At 41.7% G+C, this 17,790-nt stretch overlaps 1 protein-coding gene across 10 annotated transcripts in view; it reads right to left on the reverse strand.

The window, feature by feature from the left end:
- TANC1 (tetratricopeptide repeat, ankyrin repeat and coiled-coil containing 1) overlaps window positions 1–17,790 on the reverse strand; it is a 245,557-nt gene that overhangs the window by 206,706 nt on the left and 21,061 nt on the right. The window contains exon 1 of one of the 10 annotated variants that reach the window (XM_061135349.1): window positions 8,358–8,431. The exons of the other annotated variants lie outside the window; for them this stretch is intronic. The gene's annotated coding sequence lies outside the window, so the exon portion shown is untranslated. Of the gene's footprint in view, window positions 1–8,357; window positions 8,432–17,790 lie in introns of those variants that run through there. 10 annotated transcript variants of the gene reach the window in all.

Raw genomic sequence — 17,790 nt, forward strand, 5'->3', positions numbered from 1 at the left:
GATGAATCACCGTTACTATTATTATGACCATCTCTCTGTATTCCAGTTCAGCCAGGGATCAGTGGTGGCTGAGCATACTTATCCACGATACTCACACTTGTTTATAAAATGAGAATAGTGATATCCCTACCTCATGGGTATAATTTATATAGTGAATGAAATAATGAGGATAAAAAGAATTACTGTACATAAAGCACCCAGAACGGACAAAGTTGGTAGTATTACATGTCACCTCCCTGCTTCATCTCTTCAAAACAGACACACTCACTGAAAACCAGAAAGGGTTTTAGAAAATTATTCCAATAAACCTTTCCTTTATTTTCAGATGAGGAAATTGAGACCAGAGAAAAATTTCTAAAGCTCTTCATTAACTTCTCTAAACACTTATTTCTGAATGTTATCCACTTCCCACATTCTTGAAATAGGATTTGGCAGATTAGAATCCAGAAGAAAAGAAAACCAACCTAGACAGCTTATTAAAAAGCAGAGACATTACTTTACCAACAAAGGTCCATCTAGTCAAAGCTATGGTTTTTCCAGTAGTCATGTATGGATGTGAGAGTTGGACTATAAAGAAAGCTGAGTGCTGAAGAATTGATGCTTTTAAACTGTGGTGTTGGAGAAGACTCTTGAGAGTCCCTTGGACAGCAAGGAGATCCAAACAGTCAATCCTAAAGGAAATCAGTCCTGAATATTCATTGGAAGGACTGATGCTGAAGCTGAAACTCCAATACTTTGACCACCTGATGTGAAGGACCGACTCACTGGAAAAGATCCTGATGCTGGGAAAGATTGAAGGCGGGAGGAGAAGGGGACGACAGAGGATGAGATGGTTGGATGGCATCACCGACGTGATGGACATGAGTTTGAGTAGGCTCCAGGAGTCAGGGAAGCCTGGCGTGCTGCAGTCCATGGGGTTGCAAAGAGTCGGACACAACTGAGCAACTGATACGAACTGAACCGAACCTGTATACTAGAGCCACGTGTTAGTATAGAATCTTTTTTTACTGTACAAAGAAGGCCAAAAGGAAGACTCGCAGGGTTTATGGGCAAGCTGGCCTAACCAGGCGCTTCACCGGATGCTCCCACGCCTTTTCATTCACAGAGCAGGGAAGGGCATGGCTGCATTCCCCTAATGAGTCATCTTTCTGGAATCAGCATAACTCTTCCTTGATTCATTCTTTAAGTGAGTTCACTGTTCTCAAGGGCTCCCAGCAACCCAAAATCCTTATTTATCAGTTTCTCAGTCTATTTCTGTCATTTCTAAGCATTTGCCAACTATCACAGTTTCTCAAATTTCCCATCTAAGCCACAAACACATCAACCAATAATTTATGAGAGTAACTAAGCTTTTTTTATATAAAATTAAGGACAGGAATACTTACTGCTAGTGTCTTCTGAATGATATTATGACTACCATTTAAAAAAACTTCTTCAGAGATGAATGCTGCCAAAGACTGGGTCCCTTTACCTAACTCATTTTTCAAGGAAGTTTCGAAGGAAAGGGGAGGTACCTACCAATGGCCCGTATTTACTTTTTCTTCTGGTTCTTTAACACTTGCTCCATCTATTTCCAGAAGAGACCTTTTTCTCTCTCTTGTGAAACACTTCCACTAAAAATACTCCAATAGCACTCAAGCATTTTATTTGTGGGTAATCAATAAACTCCATCACTGTTGAAACGATATTAAATTCAACTTTCCATTCAGTACTAAGTACACAGTTTCATGCATCCTCAAATGAAAATGAAGCTTTGGGCAATCTATCAGTTATTTCTTCAGTCTGCTTTTAGTTCTTCAAGAAATAATCATTTGAATTCTAAATCTGTCTGAAATTCCCAACTTATCATAGTAGTTAAAGCCAGTTCAAGAGATCAATAGAAAATCGTAGATGACCAGTCTACCCCAACCATCATCCCAACAAATTCATATTCATTACCACCTGTTGGTCTCTGAGGAGCTGTACCTTGGAGCTATGCTACAGCACTCTGCCCAGGTAAGCAAACCATAGTCTATGAACTCGACAGTCTCCCCTCCCATCATCTTTTAAGTTCAGAAACAGGTTTCTAAGATTTGACAATCTTAGGAAGTATTTGTGAGTAAACTAAGACTAATTTACCTACAAATATTCCACAAAAAGGACAAGAAGGGTCCCACTCTAGCTCTGTTCCTGCCCTTCCAGAAACGACAGCAGTCTCCTGGCTGGTCTCTCCTAGGGGCTGACCAGCATGTCATCAGTCACCCCCCCTCACTACCTTTCTGCCCACCCAGCGCTCCTGCCAAAGTCAAATCCAGTGATTTCATCTGACTGAAATGGAGCAGGATCCTGTGGGGCCCTCCCTGGAATAAATCCTTTCCATGCCCCTCCCCCATTTCTTGTTTATAGGAAATGGGCTTCATTCATCCTCCTTGACCTTGCCTGAGTTCCAAGAGGCAGATTCAAAACAGCTGCTCATCAGGGAAGGGAGGAAATGTAGAAACAAAGGAGCAGCAGCCAAGAAACAGTCTCCTCACCCCAAATTTTGTCCATAAAAACTCTTCCCCAAAAACCACCTGAGAGTTTTGGGGCTTTGACCATGAGCTACCCATTCTCCTTGATCGGCCCTGCAAAAAACCTTCCTCTGCTCCAAACTCTGACATTTTGGTTTGTTGGGCCTCTCTGTGCCTAGGGTGTAAGAACTTGTGTTCAGCAACATTATTTCCACTTTCTCACTTCCAAATGATTAACTTGCCTTTCTTACCACCCCATTCAAGTCTATTCCCCTCAAATAGATGAAATACTTTTCAAATTTGCAAGCAATTTTGCAAATATTGTGTATAAGGCTTTCATATGCACAAATTTCTTGTGTATGAACTGTATTTTTCACCTCTAGTCCAGCATGCCCAGCATAATCCATTATGAGGAAGTGATGTGACCATCCTAATGGGAACACTGTAATCCTTAGGAGTTTGGTTTGTGACCACCTCACCAACATTTTCAAGCAGATGGCCAAGGATAGCTTTCTGGTTTACTCCCCAAAACATCCTACATGCAATCTGCCTGACAGTGTACCTCTCTGTCAATTTCTCATCCACCTACCACTCCGAAAATCTCTAGCAACCCCTCCTTCAAAACACACTACGTGCTTTCTCTTTTCTAGATGATGTTCAGTCCTTCTAAACCAGATCAAAAGTAGAGGGTGCAAGGTGGTTGCCTGGATATAGAAAAAAGATATTAGAATATCTAACCACATTTACTTATCTCATTCCTTTATTTCTATTTTTGTGGATTTAATCATGATTTTAATTCAGAAATATACAAATGTTGCAGGTATGAGAAGTATTTTATTAATAGAACTGCTATGTCAAAGATGTTTTGACTACTGGGCTAAAGAATAACACTTTTTTTATAATACATGTCTTGGTGCTCTAAGGACAACTCCTCCAAAAATGTTGCATTCTAGTTATCTAATAAAACATTTTGTATTCATGTAGTATTTAGATGGTAACAAGATTCTCATTACTAAAATCAAACCTCACTCTTGGCTTTCCTATTAAATCTCTGAACCATAATTTTTTCATTCAGGTGTACTCTTAAAGACAGTCTCCATAGTTAAAGAAAATTTTTATCTCTACTTAAAAATTAAAACTAAGTAAATGAGCAAATATCCTTTAAAAGATAAACAACACTCAAGGCAAATTTTCACACAGATGGCACTTTGAAAAGTACAGGCACTGTTTTAAGTTCTTTCTAAGATCCCCTTCAAACTACCAATGGCATTTTTCACAGAACTAGAACAAAAACTTTCACAATTCATATGGGAACATGAAAGACCCTGAATAGCCACAGCAGTCTTGAGAAAGAATGGAGCTGGAGGATCAACCTTCCTGACTTCAGACTATATCACAAAGCTATAGTCATCAAGACAGTATAGCACTGGCACAAAAACAGAAATATAGACCAACAGAACAAGATAGAAGGCCCAGAGATAAACCCACACACCTATAGGTACTTTATTTTCAACAGAGGAGGCAAGAATATACAATGGGGCAAAGACAGGCTCTTCAATAAGTGGTGCTGGGAAAACTGGACAGCTATGTGTAAAAGAATGAAATTAGAACACTTCCTAACACCATACACAAAGATAAACTCAAAATGCATTAAAGACCTAATGTAAGACCAGAAACCATAGAACTCTTAGAGGAAAACATAGGTAGAACACTTGATGATATTAATCACAGCAAGATCCTCTATGATCCACTTCCTAGAGTAATGGAAATAAACATAAAAATAAACAAGTGGGACCTAATTAAACTTAAAAGCTTTTGCACAGCAAAGGAACTATAAACAAGGTGAAAAGACAACCCTCAGAATGGGAGAAAACAATAGCAAATGAAACAACTGACAAAGGATTAATTTCAAAAATATACATAGCAGCTCATACAACTCACTACCAGAAAAACAAACAACCCAAATAAAAAGTGGGAAAAAGACCTAAACAGACATTTCTCCAAAGTAGACACTCAGATGGCTAACAAACACATGAAAAGATGCTCAACATCACTCATTATTAGAGAAATGCAAATCAAAACTATTAATGAGATATCACCTCACACCGGTCAGAATGGACATCAACAAAAAGTCTACAAACAAATGCTGGAGAGGGTGTGGAGAAAAAGGAACCCTCTTGCACTGTTGGTAGGAATATAAATTGATACAACCTCTTGCGCTGTTGGTTGGGGGTGGGGGGGATTGATACATTCTCTCACTGTGGAGAACAGTATGGAGATTCCTTTTAAAAACTAGAAATTTTTAACTAAAAATTCCTTAATAAAACCACCATATGACCCAGCAAGCCCATTATTAGGCATATACCCTGAGGAAACCAAAACTGAAAAAGACACATGTACCCCAATGTTCACTGCAGTGCTATTTACAATAGCTAGGACATGGAAGCAACCTAGATGTCCATCAACAGATGAATGGATAAAGAAGCTGTGGTACATATACACAACGCCCTATTACTCAGCCATAGAAAGGAACACATTTGAGTCGGTTCTAATGGGGTGGATGAACCTACAGCCTATTATACAGAGCGAAGTAAATCAGGAGGAGAAAAACAAATATCGTATACTAACTTATGTATATGAAATCTAGAAAGATGGTATTGATGAAATTATTTGCAGGGTAGCAATGGAGACACAGACGTAGAGAACAGACTTATGGACACGAAGTGGGGGAAGGAAGGACAGGCTGAGATATATGGAGAGAGTAACATGGAAACTTATATTACCACATATAAAATAGATAACCAATAGGAATTTGCTCTATGAGTGACAGAACTCAAACTGGGGCTTTGTAACAACCTAGAGGGGTGGGATGGGGAGAGATGTGGGGCGGACGTTCAAGAGGGAGGGGACACATGTACATCTATGGCTGATTCATGTTGATATTTTGCAGAAACAAACAATTCTGTAAAGCAATTAGCCTTCAATTTAAAAATAAATTAATTTAAAAAATTAAAACCAAGTAAATGAGCAAACATCCTTTAAAAGATAAATAACACTCAATGCAAATTTTCACCTAGATGGTGCTTTATAAAGTATAGGCACTGTTCTAAGTTCTTTCTCATTTAATCCTCATAGTGAGTGAAAGTTGCTCAGTCGTGTCCAACTCTTTGCAACCCCATGGACTATACAGTCCAAGGAATTCTCCAAGCCGGAATACTGGAGTCGGTACCCTTTCCCTTCTCCAGGGGATCTTTCCAACCCAGGGATCAAACCCAGGTCCCCCACATTGCAGGCAGATTCTTTACCAGCTGAGCCACAAGGGAAGCCCTTAATCCTTATAACATTATTATAATTACAAAATTATGTTGTATATATTTTTAATAAAATTACAAAAATTACTATATTATAATAGATGGAGAAATTATCTTTTAGAAAACTCAAGACACCTCTAGTTAGTAATATTTTCAGTGAAACAGTTCTGAAGACCAATCATTATTCTCTGTGCTTTTCACTCTCTTCATTGACCTATTGTCAAGGAACCCCAGTTATTAGTGGTGTGGCCTTGAGCAGGCAACAATTACTCTGTGATGTAGAACCTTTTTTCTGCGTTAGGTTCATTCACTGCAGCGCCCACTCTGTGCCAGACACTGTTCTGGGCTGGGGGATACATCTGTGAACAAAAGACAAGATTGTGTTCTCAAGGAGCTTATTAGGTAATACTTAGATGGCTCCTGGCACAGAAGATAACTGTACATCATGTTAGCCATCATTAGCTCTCAAAATTAAGGGTCGCCTTAGTAACCATTATCTTAGTCCTATTTTCACGTTAAAATAAAATCCTATTTGCCTTATTTTACCTAGGCCCAAATGCTTCTTAGCAAGAGAAAAAGGGCAGAAAAGGGGACAGTAAAATGATTCATCAGAATCTGGCACCACCAAGCATATAAACTCTACATTTTCTGGGAAAGAACTATTGTAAAGTGCTACAGATACCACCGGCTACTGGGGATATAACAGACCGCTGCCAGGAACAAGATTCTGCAAACAACTTTTGATGGATAGCATCCCACTGCGATTTGGCTCTTCCCAGGACTTTGCAATGATGCTGACGAAGGTCTATTTACACCTGGAGGTCACAGCTGACGTGCTGCTGCACCTCTGACAAGCTGCAAATTTTAACTACAGAGAAATTTAATCCCTAATGATGCCGGCTTCCCGGCTGCCCTTACAAGGCCTGCCATGAGAACATCTCTTTATTTGTTCAGAATTATTATATAATCACGGGCCATGCTCACCACGGTCAACATACACAGAAAGCAGCCTGTCTTTCAGCACAGAATCAAAAACCACCGGCAGGAGAATAAAAGAATTCTGCTCAATCCAAAGTAAATACGTGAAGTAAAATGATAACAGGAACTCTCCGGAGAGCACTTCCCTTATAAACAGCTTAGATCACTTCACAAACACCTCGCTAAATCCAAATATCTGAAGCAGGCCCCCCATCTCCATCTGGTGTCACAAATGTCATTGGCCACCACTGAAAGCAGGATACGCCTTAAGGGGTTTAGGTTACAACCCCAAAAGACTTCCTGAGAAGTCACATACAGTCTATCAATATATATATTTCAGCCCATTCTATTAAAAAGAAAAAATCTGCAGCACATTTGCAGTCTCCTGGTCAGCTACAAAGTCAGGTAGTTGGCTATGATTTGACCTCACATTTGGTATTTGCTCTGTCAGCATCAGAAACATAGGCAACCCTCCTCACCCAGCCACCCACTCCTCCCCAGATTCATGCACCAAAATTCAACATCAGTTTGCAGAACTTAGACTCAACAGGCAACAGGGAGGAAGGGAGGGAGGGGAAAAAAGGAGGGAGGGAGGGAAGAAAAACAGAGGTACAGGCTGAGCCACAATCTATACTGCCCATATCTCCAGCCCCTCCCACAGCAGGTCTCAATCTGGGAAGAATCTTCTGCCTACAATACTGTAGATGGCAGGCTCCTCCCCCGACACTGGGCCCTGATGCCTCTCTGTGGTCCTCAACCTCCTTCTGAGACCAGTGGGTCAGTGCTACCTGGACTTCCCATCAGTTCCATCACAGCTTACGCCTGATCTAGACATGGACACGCAAGTCTTTGCATCCTTCCATCTGACCTCTCATCCCTGTGGTCCTCTTTCCCATTCCCCATCACCCTCCTTTCCTCACCCAGCTTTTTCCCTATTGAGTTTCCTACAACCCCTTCCTTCTCCCTCTTCACCCAGTCTCTATGACCTTCTCTCCCTTGGTAAATTCCCCAGGGGTTACTGGCAAGGGTTATAGAGTCAGGCGATTTGGCAGTGCCCAGCCTCTGCCATTTTCTGGATGGCAAGATGCTTAATCTCTTCAAACCCAAGACTTGTCATCAGTACAGCAGGGTTTACCTATTTCTGAAAGTGAGGATTAAACAATTCACTACACATAAAGCGTTTGGCAAAATACCCATATACTTTTGAATATGAAATAAGAGCCCATTTTGTACCTGGAAAATCATAAATGGTAGAGATGATCATTTTCTCCCTCCACCAGCTTTTAATCTTTTTTATGGTGGTAAAATATACACAACATAAAATTTACTATTTCAGCTACTTTCAAGTGTACACTTCAGTGACACCAAATACATTCATGCTTCTATGCAGCCTTCACCACCATCCATCTCTAGAAGCTTCTCTGCTTCCCAAGCTAAAACTCTGTATCCATTAGACACTCACTTCCATTCCCTCCTCCCCACCTTGCACAAGCTCTTTCCACAGGGAGGTGCTGGCTGAGCCCTTCTCTTCCAACCCCGTGTAAAACATCCACCTTCCTTTGAGACTCTCGGCACTCACAGTTACAGCACTCTCCACTCCAATTCTCAGCTGTCACCTATCTATTTTTGGTAACTTCTCCTCCTTCACCTAGAAAGGGAGAGAAGGGGCTTAGTTCACAATCTTCTCTTCAGCAGTCAGTTCCCAAAGGAATGAACGGGAGCAGACGTGTTGGGGGGGAGGTGCTTTCACAACCTGGATTGGATTCACCTACCTCACATTTACCCACTTTGTTCCCCTCCAAACACCACACAGCTTACCTTCCACATAAACCCTGTCCCCGCCACCCAACCTCCACCTCACCACCTCCACCTCACCAAGCTACTCCCTTGGGATGTAGCTCAAAAATCACCTCCTCCAGGAAGTCCCCCTGCACTCCTCTTATTCCAACTCCTCTGATAGTCCACACACTTTTCGAACTTCATTTTGCTACTTATTAACTGTGTGACCTTGAGCCACTGCTTAACCTCTGTGGGCTTTTAGTTGCTCATCTATACATGGGAATAACAACCCCTCATCATGAGGTTGTTTAATTAGTTCACGGCACTTCGAGCAGTGCCCAGCACACAGCATTAGGAGACATGGTCCTGCATGATCACTGTCATGATCACTGCACTTGGGCCTCCGATCCTTGGCTCTGGACTCTAGTCCATGCCATTCCCAGGACCACACCTTTAGAGTCAGAGGGCACAATTCCTTGCTCTTGCTGGTGACCATAGCCTTCTGCTCCTCCAGCTCTTACCTACCTCCCCCTCAGCCCCAGAGGACGTGCTCTCCAATGTCCCTGGGCGTGCCCCTTTCTTCACTGAAGGTGATCCTTTGACCCACCGCCTTCACCAGCACCCTGGATGATCTGCACCTCTCTTCTTTGGCTGCACCCATGGGAATCCACACCACCATTCAGCTTCCCCACACCGATGCCCTGAGCTAAGAGTCCCCACGAAGACATGCCACTCCACTTGAATAGCTCCACCCCAAAAGGCCCCCAGTGTCCTAAAAAAGCCCATCCCTAAGCCCCATGCCTTAGACCCCCCGAAGAAAAGCCTCTCCCAGTCCTCTCATGACTGTCTCAAACTTTTACCACCATTCTCCTTGACCCCACTTCTAGCTTTCCTCCCACTTCACCCAGAAACCCAAAGGCAGCAGGCTAGCTATGCTAACACCCCAAATTCCTGCCCTGGTTCTCCATTAACCAACGTATCCACACAAACCTCCCCTGGCCTTTCCCCTTCACTCTATTTCCACTGGCCCCTCCTACACACACACTCCTGCATTCCCCCCACCTCACACTTACCCACTCTGTTCCCACTCTACAGCACACTGTTTACCTTCTACAGGTCAGCTCCTGTCCCCAACACTCAACCCCACTTCCACTGGCTACTCCCTTGACCTGTGTGCATGCTTAGTCGCTAAGTTACATCTGACTTTTTTCATCCCTATGGACTATAGCCCACCAGGCTCCTCTGTCCTTGAGATTTCCCAAGCAAGAGTACTGGAGTGGGTTGCCATTTCCTTCTTCAGGGGATCTTTCCAACCTGCTGTCTCCTGTATTGGCAGGTGAGCTCTTTACCACTGAGCCACTAGGAAAGCCCTTAATATTCCACAGGCACACCTCAACAAACTTCACTTTGCCATTTCTGTGTCTCTCCCTGAGACAGAGGCTACATGGTCCACTGCAAACCCTGAGTACCTGGCATACCGGGGTTGCAATAACTGCTGAAGAAACCAAAGGATATGGGCAACAAATCCTGCTTTTGCTCTTAAGTGTTTTACTGAACGTTTTATTAGAAACATCACCAATTAAGATCTGTAATCAGTCACTTACATATGATGCCATATATTTTCTTTCTCTGGTCTAAACTGAGAAGCGCCCCCTCCCCCTGCCTGCCCAGAACAAATATTCCTTTGATGAAAGAAAGACCAGAAACAAAACACTACTTCCTTCTCAACCAAAACAGAAAACCCAAAATAGCAAGACAGTTTATGAAAAGTATCCAGTTGACGCTGGCATAGGTAGGAATAAGTGCAGTTGTCCAAGCTTAAGAAGAGAAAGGGAAGTTTATTCTCTGCAGCTATTTGGGGGAGGCAAATGAGACCCAAGTACTAAACAAGAGACTTGCCTGAAATAATAAGCCTAGGGGCTCCAGTACACACCGCGCAAGGGAGGAAAAGGAAGCAGGGACTCCAGCGGAAATTTCCTTCTTTTGTCTAGCTTCACTTCAGGTAGGGCTTCCACACTAATTTCTCAACACTTACGACGATTTCATTTATAGGGAGTGATTTTGAAGGCCCGGGGGACGCTGCAGATGGTTCCTCCGGGGCCCATCTGTTTGAGGAGGAAAGCTTGGCGCACACCATTACATCACTCTGAGCTTCCTCCGCAACTTCCTACCCAACAAAATCTAGATGTTTGCTCTGTCAACAAGATATTTGTGTTTGTCCCCAGCTCTGGCCTCGGTTCCTGATTACTTTTAAAATCATTATGCACCCGAGCTGAATAGGGCTACTGTTAGCAGCTGTAAGGTCCTTTTCCGGGCACATCCCCAAGTCCGTGGTCTTCAGGGAGTGATTTCTGTCCTTTCCGCATGATTGCACACTCTCCTGATTGATGAGCTGATCAATCCTCCCACCCCCAGCCAGAGCTAAAACCTCGCTCTTCCCCGCTCTATTTATTTTCCCAGGGACCATCGGGGAGGGGAGAATGGCATGAGGAGGGCAGCCTTGGGCTCCCCCCACAGAAATAAATGCTCAGACATCACACATTCCACTGTCCCAATCCAGACCCGCCATCCCTTCCATCCATCCCAAAAGCTGCCCACACTGGTTAATGCCATTTGAAGTACTGGAAACTCATGGCGGGAAACCAGCTGCTATTTCCTGGATGTTCACAGACCACCGCCCCCCCCAACACCCCAGGGCCCACCAGCACAGATCTACTTCAGTCAAGCATGGTCCCCTAATCACCCACATCCCTGATCACCTCTTAAAGTGAATACTACATAACCTACATCCTCCCAACTTTCCATCAGCCTCATTCTCCACAGGGCATAACCACAGACATAATATCACCTGTGAGTGCCCGGCAGGCACTGGGCCATAACCTTGGGAGAAATTACACTTTAAACAGTTTTGTTTTTGTTTCATTGTTTTGTTTTTTTTTCATTGTTGTTGAGGGAGAGGGGGTTTCACATACTGATCTTTACAATTTACTTTGAAATATTTTTAAGAATAAAAAGGACTGACACTTAGGTATGTAATAGAGCAAAGACCACAAATTCCTAATTGTAGAATCTACATGTTGGGTACGTTCACTATACATTTCTTACAGCTTCTCTTTGCATTTGAGTATTTTCTGAATTAAACGTTCAGGGGAAACGCTTTCAGTACCTTTTAGAAAACTTTACTAAATTCCAGACTATATTTGGGTTTCCTCAGCTCCCACTAGCGTTCTCTTTCCATTTCAGGATCCATATCCAGGATCCCACTTTGCAAATTACCCGTCTTATCTCCCTAGACGCCTCTGGTCTGTCACCCTTTCTCTATCTCTGTCTCTCATGACCTTAACAATTCTGAAGACTACTGGGCAGGTACCGTGTATTACAACCCTCAGTTGGGATTCATCTGACGTTTTTCTCACAGTTAATCTGGGATGATTGGTTCTGAAGGGGGGAACCACGGAGGTAAGGTGTCCTCATCACATCATATTAAGAGTACATGCTCACAGCATGACCACTGGTAATGCCAACCTTGATTATCTGGTTAAGATCAGTGTTTATGGGTTTTCTTTACTGTAAACTTACCTTTCCACACTTTCTATAATCTCTTTTTTTAGAAGCAAGTCACCAAATTCAGTCCACACTCAAGAGCTGGGGGAAATTAAGTCTCCCATTCCTGAAGGGGTAAGTATCTACATAAACCATTTGGAATTCCTATACAAGAAGGACATCTCTTTTCCCTACATAAGCTTACATACATTTATTTTCATCTGAGCTATAAAGCAGTACCACTCTATTTTTTTTGCTCAAAGTCTTCTGGCTTTGGCTATTAGGAGCTCATTGAGGTTGGCCCCTATGCCCTTTGGCAAGCCCCCTTCCTCTGTTTTTTGAGCATTTCCTTATTTTCTGGTAATACGAGATGCTCTAGACCTGTTATTATCCATTTCTCCAAAAGCCCGGATTACTTTTATTGCAGAACGATGTTTAGAAACCAAGACCTGGGGATGCTGTTGCTACTAGGGTGTCATTGCTTCCAAGCTCTCTCAAATACATATATGTACACCAACCTAGATATGCACACTCACCTATCTGTGTTAAGCTAAACATGAGGATGTCTCCAACTCTAATCCAGTACCACGTGATTCACTGCAGTCTTCTGCCCTTGCTTAACTTTAAATTCTCTCTCCAACAGTGGGAAAGCTGTCTCCCACCATCCACCATCCATTTATTTGTTGGACCTCTGAATACATGTTTCAGAATTGTTAACCTGTACTCCCATGAGAAACAACCTTACCAACTAGAGTACATTGTTAATGTACAGTTCCTTTTGTATTTAGCCTTACAGTGTCTAAGCAAAACACCGTTTTCCAAAGTTACTTGGTCTCACGCCTTTTTGTCCTCAACCCTTTCACTGAGGTTATGCGAAAAAACTGTGATAGAGAGATTCCTATGTCAAAGTCTGCATTCACCCGGGAATACACACCCACATACACACTAGTTTTTTTATTTTAATTTGTATACATTTCTTACATAAAGTTCTTTTTCTTTTCCAGTTTTACTGGGGCATAATCGACAAATACAATTATAAGCTAAAGTGCACAAGGTGATGTTTTGATGTGCACCTACTTTGTGAAAGAATCTTCCCCCTCCAAATTAACACATCTTTGCCTCCCCCACTCACCCCTTGAGAATACATGTAAGTTCTACTCTCTTAGCAATTTCAATTACACAATACAGTGTTATCAACTATAATCCCCATGTTATATACTGGATCCTCAGACTTGAATATTCATCTTATAACTCAAAGTTTGTACTCCTCTACAAAACTCTATTTCCCTCATCTCCCAGCAACCGCTTTTCTACTCTTTCTACCAACTCAAGATTTGTTGTTTCATTTTTTTTTTTATGATTCCACATATAAATGACACCACGCAGTGTTTGTCTTTCTCTATCTGGCTTATTTCACTTAACATAATGCCCTCCAGGTTCAACTATGTTCCCGCAAGTAAAAAAATTTCCTTCCTTAAGCTGAATATGGTTCTATTGTACATATACAACCAACTTTTTTAGTCCATCATCCACTGATGAAAATAAGTGGTCTGCTTAAGTTATTTAGTACCTATTTTATCTAAACAGTCTATTTAAATACTTGAAATCACTTTCTATTGGTATACATGTTTCATTTTATCCTTAGGACTTTACTACTTATTTCTGAGTGTACCTCAGAACACCTAGAATAGTTCTGAACCAGAGCGATTACCTAGATACTAATAAAATGAACAGATTATACAAATTAAAATTTTTAACTATTATGTTAAGTTGATTATAACAGTTTAATTGCTGGAGATCTTTCAATGAAACTATTGAAGGAGAATGTTCATTGCAGGGTTATTTAAATTTTAATAATAAGTAGACAGTTTAAAAATTATACCAACAAGCTGGAATTTGAGTTACATGGAGCCATTAGAAATCATTTGCAAAACACATTAATATGAGACAATATGCACCTTATGTGTATATGTAAAAGAAGCAAACTATACAAAAAGTACCGCATATCACTTAACATATATATATATCATATATATGTACACCTGTGAAAGAAAACAATGAAGGAAGGAAACACCCCAAGAAGTTATTTTTTAAAGCTCCTGTCTTCTATTTTAATTAAAACTAAAAGACAGAAGACTCTTTGCTGTGTCTTCTTTCAAGATCTCATAAGGTGTTGGACCAGGGAAAGGGGAAGAAACAGAATCACAGGTTACGGACTGGAGCTCCACATCTAGGTAAGGACCAAAGAAAAGCAAGCAAAAAGCACGGCTGGGGAGTGCCCTCAGGTCAGCTGTAACCTGAGACTAACATTAAAAGGGTGAGGATGTGGTGCCGGGGATAATACATCCACTACAGAAGGAAATACAGGAGCAGAATGGAGCACTGTCTGGGAAGCATCTGAGAGATGCGGGACTTGGACAGAGCCTTACAGGACAGGAGAGATCTCAATGGAAGGAGGCAGCATGAATGAAGACAGGCAGTAAGTAGTCTTTCCATCCACCTGGAAGTTTTTTCATCCCATTCCATAAAAACCCAAGGAAGATTTTAAGCAATGAGAGCCACAGGGAGAGCTTCAGTTTAAAGTGTCCCGTCCTCTTGACAAAGGGCTTGCAGGGACTGGGGCAGGATTACCTATTAGGATCTGGTCAGCCTGTAGCAGATTGGATAACACTCAACTGGCTGATAACCGGACTAGCTCTGGTTTTCAAAGATTAACATTTTTACATTGGAGTTTATACTTTATCCCTATAAAACTGTGAGTTGCTCAGTCACATACAACTCTTTGCGACCCCATGAACTGAGTTCACTAGGCTCCTCTGTCCATGTAATTGTCCAGGCAAGAACACTGGAGTGGGTAGCCATTCCCTTCTCCAGGGGATCTTCCCAACCCAGGGCTTGAACCTGGGTCTCCCACATTTGCAGACAGATTCTTTATCGTCTAAGCCACCAGGGAAGCCCACCCCTATAAAAAGTGCTTGTTAAAGTAGAACACAAGCAAACACATGGTAACCATCCATTACACTGAAAAGGTCAATGGCAACAATGACCAACTTTCAGCTTGTCACAACTTTTCCAAGCGCACCAGCCAGCTACCCCCGGGGCCAGATCACACACAGGTGTAAATACAAAGACAGCTACAGGACAACCTTCTACAAACACAGGGGCAACACCCCTAGAGACTTCTCAACTCTAAGAGCTCAGGAGGGACAAGTGTTTGTTAACATTTAACTCGACAAGGCAGCAGATGTTTTACACAAGTTATCTCTTAGTCTTCCCAACCAGCAAGACAAGGATTAGTCTTGTAAATGGCCACTCAGTTTGGAAATGGCAAAACTTTAGTTCACACTCAGCTCCATCCAGTTTTAAGCCTGTTATCTTTCACTTGGAGTGATATCATGTGTTTCAACAAACTTAAACATACCTTTAGTATCACTGGTTTAAAAAAAAAAAAAAGAGGTATCTAATCAGTTTTTTCTCAAGATAGTTATTTTATAATTCATATATGATGCCAAGAATTCAATTTAAAAATCTACAGCATATTTTCAAGCCCCAGTGCAATAAACACTTAGGATTTTGCAAAATATTACAAACTATAACATTACAAATATTAAAACAGGTTTTTTAAAAAAATTATTGCAAGTCTAAAATATTAAAAACTCAACTTTTTCGTAATATGAATACTTCTCAAATTGAGACAGGATCATCAAGACTGACCTTTTTCATTCTCAGTGAAGACTAACCAAGTTTGTATTCTAAAATATACTACCCTCTTCCTCTCTGTGTCCTTCTCCTCCCCTTCCACTCACTCTCCCCTCCCCACAAAGAGAGGTTCTCTTTCTACCATTAACTGCAAAACCAAAATTCTATTCTGTGATCTATAAACCATGAAATATAAAAGGTTAGGACCCACTGATAGTTTAAGCTCCATGGTCCTGAGACAGAAATGCCCCTAGAAAGTTAAAACCAAGTATATCAGGAATACAAGAGTTCCTTTGCCCAAACCATCTAAAGAGCTTTCTCTATTACAGTGACTTAATTTCATAACAACTCTTTAGATGCTTTGGAGTGATACTGTCAAATACACGCTGTAGACGTCTGGAGTGTCACTGCCAAACCTTAGCTTGGAACCTCTACACGGCAGACCCTTAAATGTTTCAAAGTTACCTAATACAAACTCTGAAGGGGAAAACAGCAGAAATGTGATTAGAGCATGCATCACACTCTTCTGTAGCCTATTTTTCAACAGTAGACTGAAGACATCTCTCCACACTACTCCACTTAGCTCTCCCCCACCAAGTACAAAAGGGTTCGTTCTTCCATTGTATGGGCGACCAAGTTTTTCACCAAGCTCCTTTTGAGGTAAACATTTGATTTTCCCACTTTTTGGCTATTAAGCAATGCTGCAATAAAAACAATTTTATGTGTTTGTATAATTACTTCCTTACTATAAATTTCTAGAGCTGGAATTTCTGGGTCAAAGAGCTGTCACGCTTTAAATTAGCACGCTGACAGGTTACCGTCCAGAAGGGGTGTCCCCATTCATTCTCTCAACTCTGCCTGAGTACTCAGTTTCACCATCACCCTTACCAACACTGGTATCATTCTTTCTCATCAAACCATCAGGGAAAAAAGTTATATTAGCATATAGTGAGTTCCTATCATGTGCCATATGCCTAACGTGTATTAGGACAGCCTTGTGGAGGTAGGTCCCACATACACCACTCTAACTGATGGGAAACTACTGCCCAAGTATGTTAAGTGACTTACCTAAGGCCACACAATTGTGTCAAAGATGCTACTGGGGGTTTGAACCCAGTTCACTCATCACCAGAACACACAGTAGGCAATTTCTCAGGAAGGACAAAAACCTGCTCACTCACTCTCAATGGAACCCAACCATCTCTTTCCCCAGCAAAGCCTACTGAAAATTCTGATTTCATGAACAGTTAGAAACACTGCTGGGCTGGGGTTAGGAGAACAGAATTCAAGGTTGAGTTCAGCCACTTATGGGCAGCTACTGTGTGACTGCTTACCCTTAGCCTCTTTCCTTGGCTGTAAACTACTCGTATGTACCATTTCTATCTCAAAATGTTGCTGCAAAGCCCCAAAGGAACCTCTATTCCTTCAACAATAGCCCTTTCTCTGTGCCTTGTGCTTCAATGACACACAGGCCATCCATCCCAGTTCCAAGGGTCCAGGAAGGAGTGAACATCAATCCAGACAACCGGCACAGCTGAGAGAGTGCAGAGGAGTGCGAGGGATTCAGGGGGCCCTGCTGAAGGGGTCGCTGGATTTCACAAAATAGCAGCCATCCAAAAAGACAAGAACACAGATGCAACACCTGGGGAAATGCATGAAATCACATTGAACAGAAAAGCCTCTAAGTAAATGTATATTTTAGTCACAATTACATTTTTTACAAAGCCATATACAAAGAAAGCAAGGGGATAAATTCACGGATGTTGCATTAAACACGTAATATCATTCTTTTCTCCCCTTTCCCAAACTTTACAGAGCATCATTTAACATTTATAATTCTTAAAATATTTTAATTGCTATGAGAGCACAGATGGAAGTGATTAATTCTGACTGAAATAATGTATGTGAAAGTGGGAAACTCTAAAACCCCCCATGAATGGTATTATTGTCAGAGGATGAAATAATCTAGCATTCCGCATAATGGTGTCACA

Source organism: Dama dama, chromosome 33 (assembly GCF_033118175.1).
Source record: "Dama dama isolate Ldn47 chromosome 33, ASM3311817v1, whole genome shotgun sequence".
Lineage (NCBI taxonomy): Eukaryota > Metazoa > Chordata > Mammalia > Artiodactyla > Cervidae > Dama > Dama dama.